At 37.9% G+C, this 15,420-nt stretch overlaps 1 protein-coding gene and 1 non-coding gene across 2 annotated transcripts in view; one reads left to right on the forward strand and one right to left on the reverse strand.

The window, feature by feature from the left end:
* Positions 1-2,697: 2,697 nt before the first annotated feature.
* TRNAR-ACG (transfer RNA arginine (anticodon ACG)) lies at positions 2,698-2,770 on the reverse strand. The gene has a single exon. It is a non-coding gene; the product is annotated as a tRNA-Arg (tRNA).
* Positions 2,771-7,733: 4,963 nt separating this feature from the next.
* Positions 7,734-15,420, forward strand: part of pigs (GAS2-like protein pickled eggs) — a 149,650-nt gene continuing 141,963 nt past the window's right edge. Inside the window, exon 1 of the mRNA XM_089733801.1 lies at positions 7,734-7,781. The gene's annotated coding sequence lies outside the window, so the exon portion shown is untranslated. The remainder of the gene's footprint in view (positions 7,782-15,420) is intronic.

Below are 15,420 nucleotides of genomic sequence, written 5' to 3' on the forward strand. Positions count from 1 at the left end.
AATTATAATAACTATCAGAAAATCGGATTCGAATTTTAGGTGACAGAGCCTAATAACTTATTTTTAAGATTTGTTCAATAATTTTTTTTTATATTATCAAAGTTTCTATAACCAATAGTGAATTGCACTACAATATCTTATATATAAAATTCTCATGTCACAATGTTAGTTACCATACTCCTCTGAAACGGTTTGACCGATTTTTATGAAATTTTACATGAATGTTCAGTAGGTCTGAGAATCGGCTACTATCTATTTTTCATACCCCTAAGTGATAAGGGTTGTCCAACATTTATTTTTATTTTTGGACATTTTTTTTTGTTATAATGAGGCATTACCTAGGTATGTGGTTGAATGAAGTTTTGTTATTTTTATACTCCGTAATCGTTCACAGCGCTACATGCCTCTTTCACTCATATACCACATCCTTACACACTTACAATAAGTTAGTTTTTTTTTCTACACTAGAAATTCCCTAGGAATCTTATATATGGCAAAACAACGTTTGCCGGGTCAGCTAGTTATTCAATATAATTATCTATATTATATAATATGAATACGTGAAGCAAAAACTTTGTACTGCTTTTTACGAAAATTGCGCGGACGGAGGAGTATGAAATTTTCCACACTTACTATAGAGATTATAGAGAATATAGAGAAGGATTGCGCAATGCTAATATTTTGTAAAAAAAATGCATAAAAGATACTTTACATCAATAAAGAAAACATTACACACACTACCATGTATTTGACACAACACATACATATAATAGATTAATATTGTTTGTCTTTAACGTTATTGATACTATAGTGCAGTTTTGGCGAATACTGTGTTTATATTATCGAAATATAATAGTGTTTGACAATAGAACCATAATAATGCTTAAGCTTATAATTTCAATTAACTATGGTCGAATCTCGACTACTGCGGGGCCACTAGTTGTCATAAATACATAACTACTGGTTGAACAATAGATAAATATGTGCATTAATAAGGTAAGCGTCAGTTGTTTTATTTTTGTATTCTGAGTGAGCTCACCTGGCAATTCGGCGAAGTCGGAATAATCCAGGCTATACCGACGATTGAGTTTAAAAAAAGACTAGTCAATCTCGAATCTTTTTATAATTGTTATAGATTATTAATAAATAGTCCCGCAGTAGTCGAAATTCGACTATAATTAATTGGAATTGTAAGTTTGTACACTATTATGATTATATTTTATACTTCTATAATCACAAATTTCGCCAAGGCTACACTATAAAAAAATATTAATAAAGACAAACAATATTTAATCTATTCTCAATTTGACCACAGACGTCAAGAACAAAAGTTTGACAATAAATAGTATGCATCCGTGTGTGCGTCAAATACATGGTATGTAGTGTGTGTAATGTTTTCTTTATTGATTTAATGTATCTTTTATGCATTATTTAAAAAAAATATTAGCATTGTGCACTTCTTCCCTATATTCTCTATAAGTGTAGAAAATTTCATAGTCCTCCGTCCGCGCAATTTTCGTAAAAAGGGATACAAAGTTTTTGCTTCACGTATTAATATATAGATTAGGAAAGTCAAATTTTAAGGCCTAATTTAATTGGTTAGTATTTTAATACGCTTTTATTAGCTTCAGACGTGGGTATGTATGTTTGTAACGGAATCTTTGAACATGATTTTGACTTCCTTCAAAACGTCAGATTAACTCGAAATTTGAAATACATACCAAGGACCGGTGACAATTCAATATTAAAAAAAATTTAAAAAACAAAAAACCATTTTTGTTGGATTTTGTATAAAAGCGTATTTTGTAAGTTTTTTTAAACTATAATCTAAGGTAATATCCTGAAAAGCACCCCACGCTTTTTTACAATAAAATCATTTTTTCTTGCACTATTTTTAATTCAAATTTATTAAAATTTATTAAGGTTTCTATTATAATCCAAATGAAACTGGAAAGTAATTCTCCCAATGTCCGCATAATGTTTTCTTTATTTAAACACAGAGTCTTCACTATATGGAAATTTGGATCAGATTGACAGTTTATCGGTGGAAGGTATGACGATTTTTCCACGGGAAGTGACCTCAGTTCCTCTATTTTTGCTACGAACATAATATGCGCCTTTCAGTTTAAAATTTGCTATTTTATCTCTTCGATTTCCCAGCAGAGGGCGACTGGTTTTATACTCCTCCCGGATTCAACGGATAGCAGAGAGCTTTTAATATAATCTATATATTAATACGTGAAGCAAAAACTTTGTATCCCTTTTTACGAAAATTGCACGGACGGAGCAGTATGAAATTTTCCACACTTATAGAGAATATAGAGAAGAAGTGCACAATGCTAATATTTTTTTTTAAATAAGGCTTAAAAGGATCATTAAATCAATAAAGAAAACATTACACACACTACATGCCATGTATTTGACGCACAAACGCATGCATACTATTCATTGTCAAACTTTTGTTCTTGACGTCTGTTATCAAATTGAGAATATATTAAATATTGTTTGTCTTTGTTAATATTTTTATAATGGCGAAATTTGTGATTATAGAAGTATAAAATGCAATCATAATAGTGCACAAACTTACGATTCCTATTAATTATAGTCGAATTTCGACTACTGCGGGACCACTAGTACTTGTTAATACCAATAATGGAATTGAACGTTATGATTATAAAGGAAGAAAAAAACAACACGCGACCCTGCCAGGATTCGAACCTGGAATCTTCTGATCCGTAGTCAGACGCGTTATCCGTTGCGCCACAGGGCCAATACAAACAGCAGTGAAATTAAGAATATGTTCTAATAAGAAATAAAAATATTAATTATACAATATGGAGTTTACTTTTGTATCTAAATTGTTAGCGATCTAATGCGAATATTAATACAAATCAATTTGTGTTTTAAGCACTTGGAAAATTTAATTAATATAAGTTAGATTTGTTCTTGTCTGCCTTAAACAATAATACGGCCTAATTGATGGTAAGTGGTTACTATGCCTCACATGCATGGCGGGATCACAGACACAGTCGTCCAAGGGTCGTGGTTAGTGATAAGACTGCTTTAAGCGCTTTGTAACTATATAATTTGATTTTTTTCAACCCTCACATCTTTTTTTTCGTATTGATAAGAATACCTATACATATTTAAAATATCACGAGTATTTTTATTTATGTGAAACTGGCAAATTGTCATTCTCATTGTGGTTCACAAGGGTACTAATAGATGGGGCTATTAGCAAAGCCAATTTTAAAACAGCACGTACAAAATGATAATAGATGGCGCTATGTGTTCATTAATATTTTAAGTAAATGTAAGACAAAATAAATATTATGTTTGAACTGAAGTCTACCTAAGATTTTTTAATTCTCGACGGGCAGATAACTTACCATAGATTATACACTTAATATGTAGCTTACGGCTCTTGTGGTGTTCACTGTTCAGTGATTTCAATGACTAACGGCCGTCTGGTGTAGTGGTAAGTGACATGGTCACTACACAAGGGGGTCGCGGGTTCGAATCCCGTCAAAGGGAAGATATTTGTATGATAAATATAAATTTCTTTTCCAGGGTTATGGATGTATATTAAATATATGTATGTGTATAATAAAAATGTTACATTTGAGTCGTCTATTATCAAAGGTGGCAATCTGTGCATTTGGACAAAAAATTTTTATTGATATGTCAATACAGATTGATTTGAATATAATCGTCTCCTTCAAAGAATACGGTTAAAAACCTGCATTAAATAAAGGTTAATAGTTAACCTGTTATTTATCTAAGATGTCGTTCCGAAGAGTTTTGTGATTGCCAATGGAATACAAAGTCAATAATTCGTTTTTCTGATTTACCAATCATTGTCCAAAAGTCAGATTGCCGGCCTTGATAATAGTACTCATTTATATCCGTTATCTGGTACCTGTAACACAAGTTCTTTACGAACTTACCACGGGACCAGTTAACGTGGCGTGATTGTTAGTAAATATTTATTTATTATTTATTATTATTATTTATTTATTTACAAATTTAACATCAGTAACAAGCTGAAATATATGTCGGTTGCATTTTAATTGCTGACTTTATTCCTTCCTTCATGGTGGAGGTCGTTCGTGAGCACTAGTTAAATAATTAAAAGTATTATTTATTTATAAATAGGTTAAGACGAAACAATTTTACATCATTTTCTCGTCTGTCAACATAACTTTTATTGTGTAATTGAGTTTTTGTACATATTAACATTAAAAAACGAAATTGTCAGTTTTTTTTTAAAATAACAATCAGTAAAGAGTAAATGCAAAATGAATTTTGAGGCATCAGTGCCTACAGTAGATTTTTTTTTTTTATGATTGAGAGTTACTGGTCGCCCTGAGGCCTTTTCAGTTTCACCAGGACAGATGGGCGACCAAGGGCTCAGCCAGAAGGGGCGGGATTTGCTAACAGCTGCCCGAGCGTCTCCAAGGGAGTTCTAACAACTCAAGAGCAGCTGCTTCGCGAATGAATCTACTACCGGATCGGAATCGCGACCCGCTGAGAAGATCCGGCAAGAAACTCAACGGGCTGATGCTTAGGTTAGATAATATCCTGAAAAGCACCCCACGCTTTTTTACAATAAAATCATTTTTTCTAACACTATTTTTAATTCAAATTTATTAAAATTTATTTACTATTTTCTAGTTGGATTTTCTATAAAAGCGTATTTTGTTAGTTTTTTTAAACTATTATTTATTTTTCATTAGTTTTCATTAGTTGAATTTCAATTTTTTCAATATTTGTTTTTAATATTGATTTGTCATCGGTCCTTAATAAGTATGCCAAATTTCGAGTTAATCCGACGTTTTGACCCTTCAAACCCCCCTGATGTCAAAATCATGTTCAAAGATTCCGTTAAATACTAACATACATACGTCTGAAGCTAATAAAAGCGTATTAAAAAGAACAATGAAGTACTATGCACAATTATACACTGCTTCTAAAAGGACTGATGTGGAGTTTAGGTTTTCAGCTTGCAGGAAACACCATAACAAAAGTTGATGTCTGAAGGGCTTGCCAGTACAGACGAGGGTCGCGCGGCGCCGCACGCCACGTCTAGCCTTCAAGCCAGGGCCGCATTGAGAATCCTTTGCTTAAAGCCGGCCACACAAAAACTCTATAATAAATCAGCACATTCCTGATAAGCTAATTTAATATGGCACAAGAATATAGTTAGTTAATTTGATTTGCGCGAACACTCTATACAATACACAATATGATATATAAGTATATTACATTAAATACACTTGGCAAAATATACAAATACATCGATGACTATATTTTTATTTCATTACTGTTTTTAATGTTTAGCGGAGTGCTGAAAATATTATGAATGCTGGAATTTTACTGGTGGTAGGACCTCTTGTGAGTCCACACGGGTAGGTACCACCACCCTGCCGTGAAGCAGTAATGCGTTTCGGTCTGAAGGGTGGGGCAGCCGTTGTAACTATACTTGAGACCTTAGAACTTATATCTCAAGTTGGGTAGCGCATTTACGTTGTAGATTTATATGGGCTCCAGTAACCATTTAACACCAGGTGGGCTGTGAGCTCGTCTACCCATTTAAGCAATAAAAAACGCGTTTTTGATATTTATATATAATATATTTCTAACTTGGTTAAAATTAATTTAATAATGTCTTTGTCTTGCCACTTTTACTTTATTATATGTACATCGTCAGGGCTCTCTGCACACGATTTTGCTCATGACCCAGATGCCGCATGTATTTATTGAACAGCAGACACAATACTTTTATGCTACACCTGATTTCGTCTCTGCGTTAGCAATGCTTTTATAGATCGCATCGCGTTTGTTTTGTCGCATTGCCGTGTTTGCGCTCGCTCGCCCTTTCCGATTCTCTGGTAGATTCAGCGAACTACTGTGTTTCCTAGAGTAATTGTAAGCAATGCTACTAAGGCTCCGTGAGCTTTTCTACACGTCCGGTGAAGCTAGTGTAGTCCTTAAGGTAGGTAACCTCCTGCTAGGTAGGCAAATGAAGGCCGCGTGCCGTTATGAAAGTGCGCCTGATAGTGAAGACTGTTAATTTTCTTGGCAATAGATGACTAAGCTGGCTCACCCATAGACACTGCTATAACCCGTCCTTACAGGTCCATCAGATCCAATAACCTTTGCATTAGACGCCTTCAGCTCTAACGCTAGGCACAGGCATAGGGACCCCGGTAACCATACTCGTCGAACTCGACAAAGAGTTCGACGTGCAACTTAATCTATGCATCAGCCCGCTGAGTTTCTTGCCGAATCTTCTTAGCGATAGTTGATTCATTCGCGAAGCAGCTGCTCTTGAGTTGATCGGTCTCCTTCGTTGGCGATCGGGCAGCTGTTAGCAAATCCCACTCCTCTTGGCTGGGCCTTTGCTCACCCACCTGTTCTGGTGAAAGTGGAAAGGCCTCCGGGCCTCCAGTAACCCTTTAATCATAAAGAAAACACCGCTATAGACTGTTAGCCAATGTAATGGATGTCCCGTCCTCCAAAACGTCACGCGTTTATGTATAGCAGAAATACACTGGATGAACTTACCCGTGCTCGGTTTTATAATCTTGGTACATTTAATTTTGTGTATTATTAAGAATTGACTATAATTACCAGCTAAGATTATCAATCAAAGCAATGAAGCGTGTTAATAGAAGGATTAAAAAAATATACTTACTTTCAATAATATGTAAGCACTTCACATGATATGGATAAAAGTTCAGCGACTCAGCTATGACCCTGCCAAAGTCCATGAGCACCCGTGAATGCATAATTCAAATTAAAAAAAAACTCTCGAGTATAGTTTATAAATAAATAAAACAGTTGTTTGATAAAACATTACTTACAATCTCAAGTACAAACTTCCGGCCAACAAGAGACGATTGAAAGCAAAACAAAGCTCCGCCCGCAGCCGTCGCGTCTAATGCGTTCAAATACAACTTCCGCTGCGACTTGCATCCCTTTATTGAGTAGTGATGGGAAGCTGTGTCTGTTATCGATATAATATACATATCGACCCTTGAAAGGCAAACGTGACCAAGCGACAATAACTGCTTTGTACATAAATGATAAGCAATAATCATATTCGATGCGCAAAAAAAAAAAAATTCTAGGTCTATTAAAATCATTTCAATCCTACAGCTAGATTCGTTAAAATATAATTTTTTTCAGATATTTCGACTTTAGATTAGTCTACTGTAAAGTTCACGCATTGTCGCTTAGTCACGTTTGCCTTTCAAGAGTCGATATATATTTTTTAAATTTATTTATTTAAGGTCGCTTTTTAACATCCAGGCTCATTAACGACCACTATCGATATATGTATTGGTTTATGCTATTTTCCAATAATTCGTTTTTTACATGCACAATAGTTCATATTGTTTTTAACTAAGTTTTCCCTTGATTGGTATTGCTCTACCGCCTTTTTTGCGGCGGTAATCTTAAAACGAAACATTGAGTCTTGTACGCCTTGTTTTAAGGCGCGTTTTCTATTGTTAGTTCGTCTCATTTACGGCAACGAATGTACTGAGTATTTTTGTTACGCTTAGCTGACGTCTGATTAAATTACAACACATAATAAAGTGTGAATTTATGATGCGCATACTGATAAATCGAACCTTGGCAGTGAAAAGTATCCATTATAACTATGACGTAATACTAAATACGTGTGTGTTTTTCATAAACATTTAACAATTTGTTTTCTTTTGTTTCAGATAGATCGCGCTAGTAGTGTATATGAATGATTGTAAACATTCCGTAAGGTAAGATAAGTTTAATTTTGTTTAAATCCAAGATAATTTGTAGATGTTTGGCGACATACAGACTGAATTCGTGTTATCGGGGGGTATCTGAGTTTTAGCTACTTAATTCACAGAGCAATATACTGATGTAGTACGAATACTAATGAGTCTATTAATATCAAAGTAAATTATGTAATATCAAAATGTGTTTAATTTGAGATCGAACAATTTATCATGTAGAAATTTAAAAAAAAACATCACAGAGGTTATATGAGTTACTGTTTCAGTAATGTGGTTTATTTGCTCAAATGCACTCCCATACTTCTTAAATAATTTATAATTTATCGTACACTTGTATATGACACTTGTAGGTAAATTTTAATCAGATAATCTTTTTTTTAATGATAATTAATAAATCGATGGAAAGTCAAATTATCGATATAAATCTATCGAATCGTTTCCAGCCCTATAGACCTTTAAATGAAGTCCGAACTCAAGTGTACTTTATGTGTAATGACTATTGAAGTGAAGCAGAGGGGAGATTTATTATGTTCAATAATTTCGGCATTCAATAATATGATCTCAGGAAACAATTAATGGGAAATGTGAACGAGTCATTGGTGAAATAATTATCATTAACTAGCTGACCCGGCAGACTTTGTAGTGCCTCAATCGATAAATAAAAGACCTAAGCTTTTGTTTTAAATAAACTTAAAACAAACAAAAGGAATCCGTCCGAGGGGGGACCCATCAAAGGGAAAACAAAATTGTTATTTTTATTTCATTCCGAGCATTTTCATATTTATCTACCTTTCAAACCTTTTCTAGACTTCCACGAATAATTCAAGACCAAAATTAGCCAAATCTGTCCAGCCGTTCTCGAGTTTTAGCGAGACTAACGAACAGCAATTAATTTTTGTATATATAGAAAGAACAAATAAAGCTTCGTATTCTACTGATAGCGGTAAGAGAGCTGTATACGAGCAGGTTAGATCACAATCCTCCTGTTATTGAGTTACCTTAGTCCGTAAGTGAATGTCTCCATCGATCCTGAGATATTCCGCCCTTTTGATCAGAAAAGCAAGTTTTCTTAGTGGAAGAGATAGGTAAGGTTACACGTATCCTTTACCTTTCCGTACCCCGATTCCGTTCCCGTCACGAGGACTGTGGTGGATTGGCACACGCTGGGCATCAGCCTGGCTGAATCTGATCCACCATCGCTCCCGTTTAACCCGGACTCTACCCCGTCTCCTCAGGATACCGCTGAAGCCATAGACATCTTAACATCACACATCACCTCGACATTAGATAGGTCATCGAAACAAGTTGTAGCGGAGGACTTCCTTCACCGCTTCAAATTGCCCGACGATATTAGGGAACTCCTTAGAGCTAAGAACGCCTCGATACGCGCCTACGACAGGTATCCTACCGCGGAAAATCGTATTCGAATGCGTGCCCTACAACGCGACGTAAAGTCTCACATCGCCGAAGTCCGAGATGCCAGATGGTCTGATTTCTTAGAAGGACTCGCGCCCTCCCAAAGGTCTTACTACCGCTTAGCTCGTACACTCAAATCGGATACGGTAGTAACTATGCCCCCCCTCGTAGGCCCCTCAGGCCGACTCGCGGCGTTCGATGATGACGAAAAAGCAGAGCTGCTGGCCGATACATTGCAAACCCAGTGCACGCCCAGCACTCAATCCGTGGACCCTGTTCATGTAGAATTAGTAGACAGTGAGGTAGAACGCAGAGCCTCCTTGCCACCCTCGAATGCGTTACCACCCGTCACCCCGATGGAAGTTAAAGACTTGATAAAAGACCTACGTCCTCGCAAGGCTCCCGGTTCCGACGGTATATCTAACCGCGTTATTAAACTTCTACCCGTCCAACTCATCGTGATGTTGGCATCTATTTTCAATGTCGCTATGGCGAACTGTATCTTTCCCGCGGTGTGGAAAGAAGCGGACGTTATCGGCATACATAAACCCGGTAAACCAAAAAATCATCCGACGAGCTACCGCCCGATTAGCCTCCTCATGTCTCTAGGCAAGCTGTATGAGCGTCTGCTCTACAAGCGCCTCAGAGATTTCGTCTCATCCAAGGGCATTCTCATCGATGAACAATTCGGATTCCGTACAAATCACTCATGCGTTCAACAGGTGCACCGCCTCACGGAGCACATTCTTGTGGGGCTTAATCGACCAAAACCGTTATACACGGGAGCTCTCTTCTTCGACGTCGCAAAAGCGTTCGACAAAGTCTGGCACAATGGTTTGATTTTCAAACTATTCAACATGGGCGTGCCGGATAGTCTCGTGCTCATCATACGGGACTTCTTGTCGAACCGCTCTTTTCGATATCGAGTCGAGGGAACCCGCTCCTCCCCACGACCTCTCACAGCTGGAGTCCTGCAAGGCTCTGTCCTCTCACCCCTCCTATTTAGCTTATTCGTCAACGATATTCCCCGGTCGCCGCCGACCCATTTAGCTTTATTCGCCGACGACACGACTGTTTACTATTCTAGTAGAAATAAGTCCCTAATCGCGAAGAAGCTTCAGAGCGCAGCCCTAGCGCTAGGACAGTGGTTCCGAAAATGGCGCATAGACATCAACCCAGCGAAAAGTACTGCGGTGCTATTTCAGAGGGGAAGCTCCACACGGATTTCCTCCCGGATTAGGAGGAGGAATCTCACACCCCCGATTACTCTCTTTAGACAACCCATACCCTGGGCCAGGAAGGTCAGGTACCTGGGCGTTACCCTGGATGCATCGATGACATTCCGCCCGCATATAAAATCAGTCCGTGACCGTGCCGCGTTTATTCTCGGTAGACTCTACCCCATGATCTGTAAGCGGAGTAAAATGTCCCTTCGGAACAAGGTGACACTTTACAAAACTTGCATAAGGCCCGTCATGACTTACGCGAGTGTGGTGTTCGCTCACGCGGCCGGCACCCACATAGACACCCTCCAATCCCTACAATCCCGCTTTTGCAGGTTAGCTGTCGGGGCTCCGTGGTTCGTGAGGAACGTTGACCTACACGACGACCTGGGCCTCGAATCAATTCGGAAATACATGAAGTCAGCGTCGGAACGATACTTCGATAAGGCTATGCGTCATGATAATCGCCTTAACGTTGCCGCCGCTGACTACTCCCCGAATCCTGATCATGCAGGAGCCAGTCACCGTCGACGCCCTAGACACGTCCTTACGGATCCATCAGATCCAATAACCTTTGCATTAGATGCCTTCAGCTCTAATACTAGGGGCAGGCTTAGGGACCCCGGTAACCGTACTCGTCGAACTCGACAAAGAGGTTGACGTGCAACCTAACCCATGCATCAGCCCGCTGAGTTTCTCGCCGGATCTTCTCAGCGGGTCGCGATTCCGATCCGGTAGTAGATTCATTCGCGAAACAATTGCTCTTGAGTTGTTAGGTCTCCTTCGGAGGCGCTCGGGCAGTTGTTAGCAAATCCCACCCCTCTTGGCTGAGCCTTTGCTCGCCCACCTGTCCTGGTGAAACTGGAAAGGCCTTCGGGCTACCAGTAAACTTTCAATCATAAAAAAAAAAAAAAAAAAACTTTCCGTACCTTTGCTGGTACACGTATCCGTAACTTTGCTGGGTTACAAGATGCTCTTCCATATCGAGGAAGAGTGTAAGGAAAAGGTATTTTAAAGTGGTTGATTTGGTGGCTGTTCCTATTCGATTTTTTGTTGTCCATATCGAAGTGGGTAATAATACAGTGTTGGAGTCGTTGAAGAAGGCTTTTCAAACGTAATTGTGCTGCTCGGAAGAAATTAGAATACTACTATTTTGATTACAAGCGGGACCTTTTTATTGTGATATGTTTTCAGACTAAATTCGATTGAGCTAAGCGCCAATAAACAATAGCGCACAAATCAGGTGCCTTATCACCGACATATCCTTAAAGGTAGTGTGATGTCACAACATCGTATGTGATAGCAGGCACGTACGCACTACAACTAATGTGAAATATACGATAATGTTTAATCGATTTTTTTTAATAAATTTACAACTTATTTTCGTTTTTGTCTTATCATCGATAAGACAGATATCTTTTAACAACGAGCGCTAATTGACGATACGATATACTCGATCCTGTAGACCGAATGGTAAACATTGGACGTCGCCCAAAGCCTAATCTAAACCATAATCCATTAACGGTGCTTTTAGGTACCTCATGCACCGGTCACCGTCCTCGCCGAACCCGTCGCTTACGACGAAGGGCTCGATGAGTGAATCAACCCATAGACACAGCCCACTAGTATCTCGCCGGATTTTCTCAGTAGGTCGCGTTTCCGATCCGGTATTAGATTTCGCGAAGCACTGCTCTTGCTGGGGCCAGTGTTAGCAATATTCCCGGTTTGAGCCCCGTGAGCTCACCTACACGTCAAGGAGAAACTGAAATAGCCTCTCAAGGCTATCAGCATAGGTAAGAAAAAAGAAAAAAATAGATGATACGGTATGGAGCTTGAGGTGTGTGATCAATTTGATCTTGGACCTCGTAATAATGAATCTGAAGTATTTATTAGTTGTGCATTGTCTACTAGAACGCACAAACTAAAATGGCAATGGACTGGACAATACAATAAGAGGCATCGAAAAATGGAACAAAAGCATAGTGTTTTAGTGCCCTAGAGATAGAAAAAGGAAACGAGGCAGATAGGTTCGGAGGTGGGAAGACGAGATAAAGAAGAAAAACTATGGACGAGGAAAGCTCTAAGCCGAGTAGAGTGGAAAGAAATGGAGGTGGCCTTTGCCAAAGTTGGGCAAACAGACGAAGTTGTCGATGTCATCGACTCGACAGAGTCGTTAATTTAAATTTATTATTTGTAAATATCCTTTTTGCGTCTGAATAAATGCTTTTATTATTATTATCATGATTTATTTATATCTATTTAAAATCTTATTAATTACATAATATTTTTTAAAAAAGATATTAATAATATAATTTTTAAAAAACACTATATAAAAATAGGATGCCGCTGACGGCAGTGTCTATTATTATTATTATAGATCTAAGCAAGATTTTAAGCAAAAATTGCAAGAATTTTTATTAGATAAGCTTACTTACTATGTCAGAATATTTAGACGATAACATTAGATAATTTAGATGATAAAGTAGAATAGAGTTAAATAATTATAATTTTAATTTAATGTTTTTATGTAGATTATACTTACACCTAATATTTATACGCTTTATTAGCAGGACATACTGATACATTTATTAATATTAAGCAGCATCTTTGTTAGCCTATGACCACAAATAATAATAAAATAAATAAAAAGAAATAAATAAATAAACTTTTGCGTTTATCTACATTAAAAATACGTTTATTTGGCCGTATCATCTCGATTTGTCTTATTGAATTTTCGATATTTGAGCGCCATTATAGGCCCCACGATTACTGCTGGAAGGATGTTAGGAGCATGAAAATCAATCTACGCTATTTCTAGTTCGTTTATTATCTAAGCCATCATTAGAATTTGTTGACTTGCTTTGACAATGTAAAATCAAAGTATGGGCAGTTAATTTTCCATCAAAGTGTTCTGATAAACATATACATAGCTACTATTGCATGAATATCAGGTAATCAGTAAATTTTAAGAAAGTGTTTTAAGACGTTGCTAATAAATACCTCGTGTTTTCTGTGGATCTAAGTAATCACCTAAAGTCTGTGTAGTGAAACACACGCCAGTTGGTTTCATACTCCTTTATTTTTAAAGACACCCTCACTACGTCATTATAAATATACTACATCTTCCTTTAACGAGAAAAAAAAAGAAAAAAAATTACAAGTTACAGTACAAAAAAAATATTTTTTAAGCTTATTTACTTTACTTATTTACATTATTATCTATTGTTTATACTAATCATATAATACAGCACATAATATAACTAATCACACTCGAAAAAGAATTCTTTTAGCATTCGTGCAGTTCTTTCCTTAGACCTTGTAATAGGAACCGCGGGTGGCGACGCTGGCGACCGCGCACACAACTGGTCACTAAAGCTAGCTGGACTATCGTAATCGTCACTGACATCAAGTTGAGTAGACTGAATATCGGTGGTTGTGCTCTGTGTCGGACTGACCTGTCCACTTGCTTGTGTGTCACTCTCATTGTCAATACTGGTTCCCAGTTGCCTACTAGTTATTGACTTTTGTCGACGCCTACGAACAGTTGTCGTAATCACAGTTGGTGTCCTGCTATTTTCAATTTTTACAATCGGTTGTTTCAGTGACTTTCCTTCACGTTTTTTATGGTCTGTTGTACGCACAACCAACTGACTTCGAGTACGCCGAAAACGACTGCCGCAGTCATCTTCGATAATATAGGAGCGAGGTTGCGATGTACCTTCCACTATTGTCACCGGTTTCCTAACGCCGTTACCAATTAGAGTCGCCTTATCACCCGATAACAATGGTTTTAACAATTTAGCCGATCTATCATAATGTTTTTTAATTTTCTCTCTGTTCATCATTATAGTTTTGTAATTCCTTTCATTATCTACTTTTTCCCTTAATAGCTCTGCAGTAGTTGGTAATTTTGTATTTAATCGTCTACCCATGAGAATTTGTGCAGGCGAATCCAATCCATTACGTGGTGTTGTTCTAAAATTCAACAAAGACAAATAAAAATCCTGACCTGAATCTATACATTTTTTAAGCAGATTTTTCACACTCTGTACTGTCCTTTCACTTTTACCATTCGACTGTGGGTAATGAGGCGATGACGTCTCATGATGTACTTCCCAATCATGCATGAACATTCTAAATTCTCGTGAGCTGTACGCTGGACCATTATCAGTCACTAATTGTGCTGGAATGCCGTGACGCGCGAACTGTTTCCTCAAAAAATTAATAACATGCTTAGAGCTAATATTCGCCAACTGTCCGACTTCTACGTAGTTAGAAAAGTAATCGACTAGGATAATATAGCTTTTCTTTCTATATTCAAAAATGTCGGAGGCTAGTTTATGCCAGGGTAGCGCGGGCACAGGGTGCTGTAGAAGCGGTTGCCGGCGCGGTCGTGGCGCGTGTAACGCACACGCTGCGCACCGCCGCACCTCTCGCTCCACATCCTCAGACAGTCCGGGCCAAAACATTACTTCACGCGCGCGTCGTTTGCATTTTTCGATACCTAAATGTCCCTCGTGGACCCTCAACAACATGTCGTCTCGTAAAGCACGGGGTATAAAGACACGTTCCCCCTTGAAAATAATCCCTTCTATATAATGAAGTTCCTCGCGATACGGCCAGAACACTTTTATTTTTTCATTTACATCACGTCTATTTTTTGGCCAGCCATGCTTTATGTACTTAATTAAACACCGACAATCACTGTCCGTCTCCGTTTCTTTTTTAATTACCTCCAACTTTTTGTTACTCTACGGTATGTTTTCTATCATGAAACACGTTTGCACGTTAACTTCAGAAGAAACCCGATCATTCATCATTTCATTCAAAGGAGCCCGAGATAGCGTATCTGCAATATACATATTTTTACCCGGAGTATATACAACTTTGAAATCATACCCTTGCACTCTCATCATCATCCTCTGCAACCGAGCTGGAACCGAAACTAGTGGTTTGTTGAATAATTCTTCTAGGGGCTTGTGATCAGTATGTACGGTTAC

This window comes from Bombyx mandarina, chromosome 16, assembly GCF_030267445.1.
Source record: "Bombyx mandarina strain Sakado chromosome 16, ASM3026744v2".
Taxonomy (NCBI): Eukaryota; Metazoa; Arthropoda; class Insecta; order Lepidoptera; family Bombycidae; genus Bombyx; species Bombyx mandarina.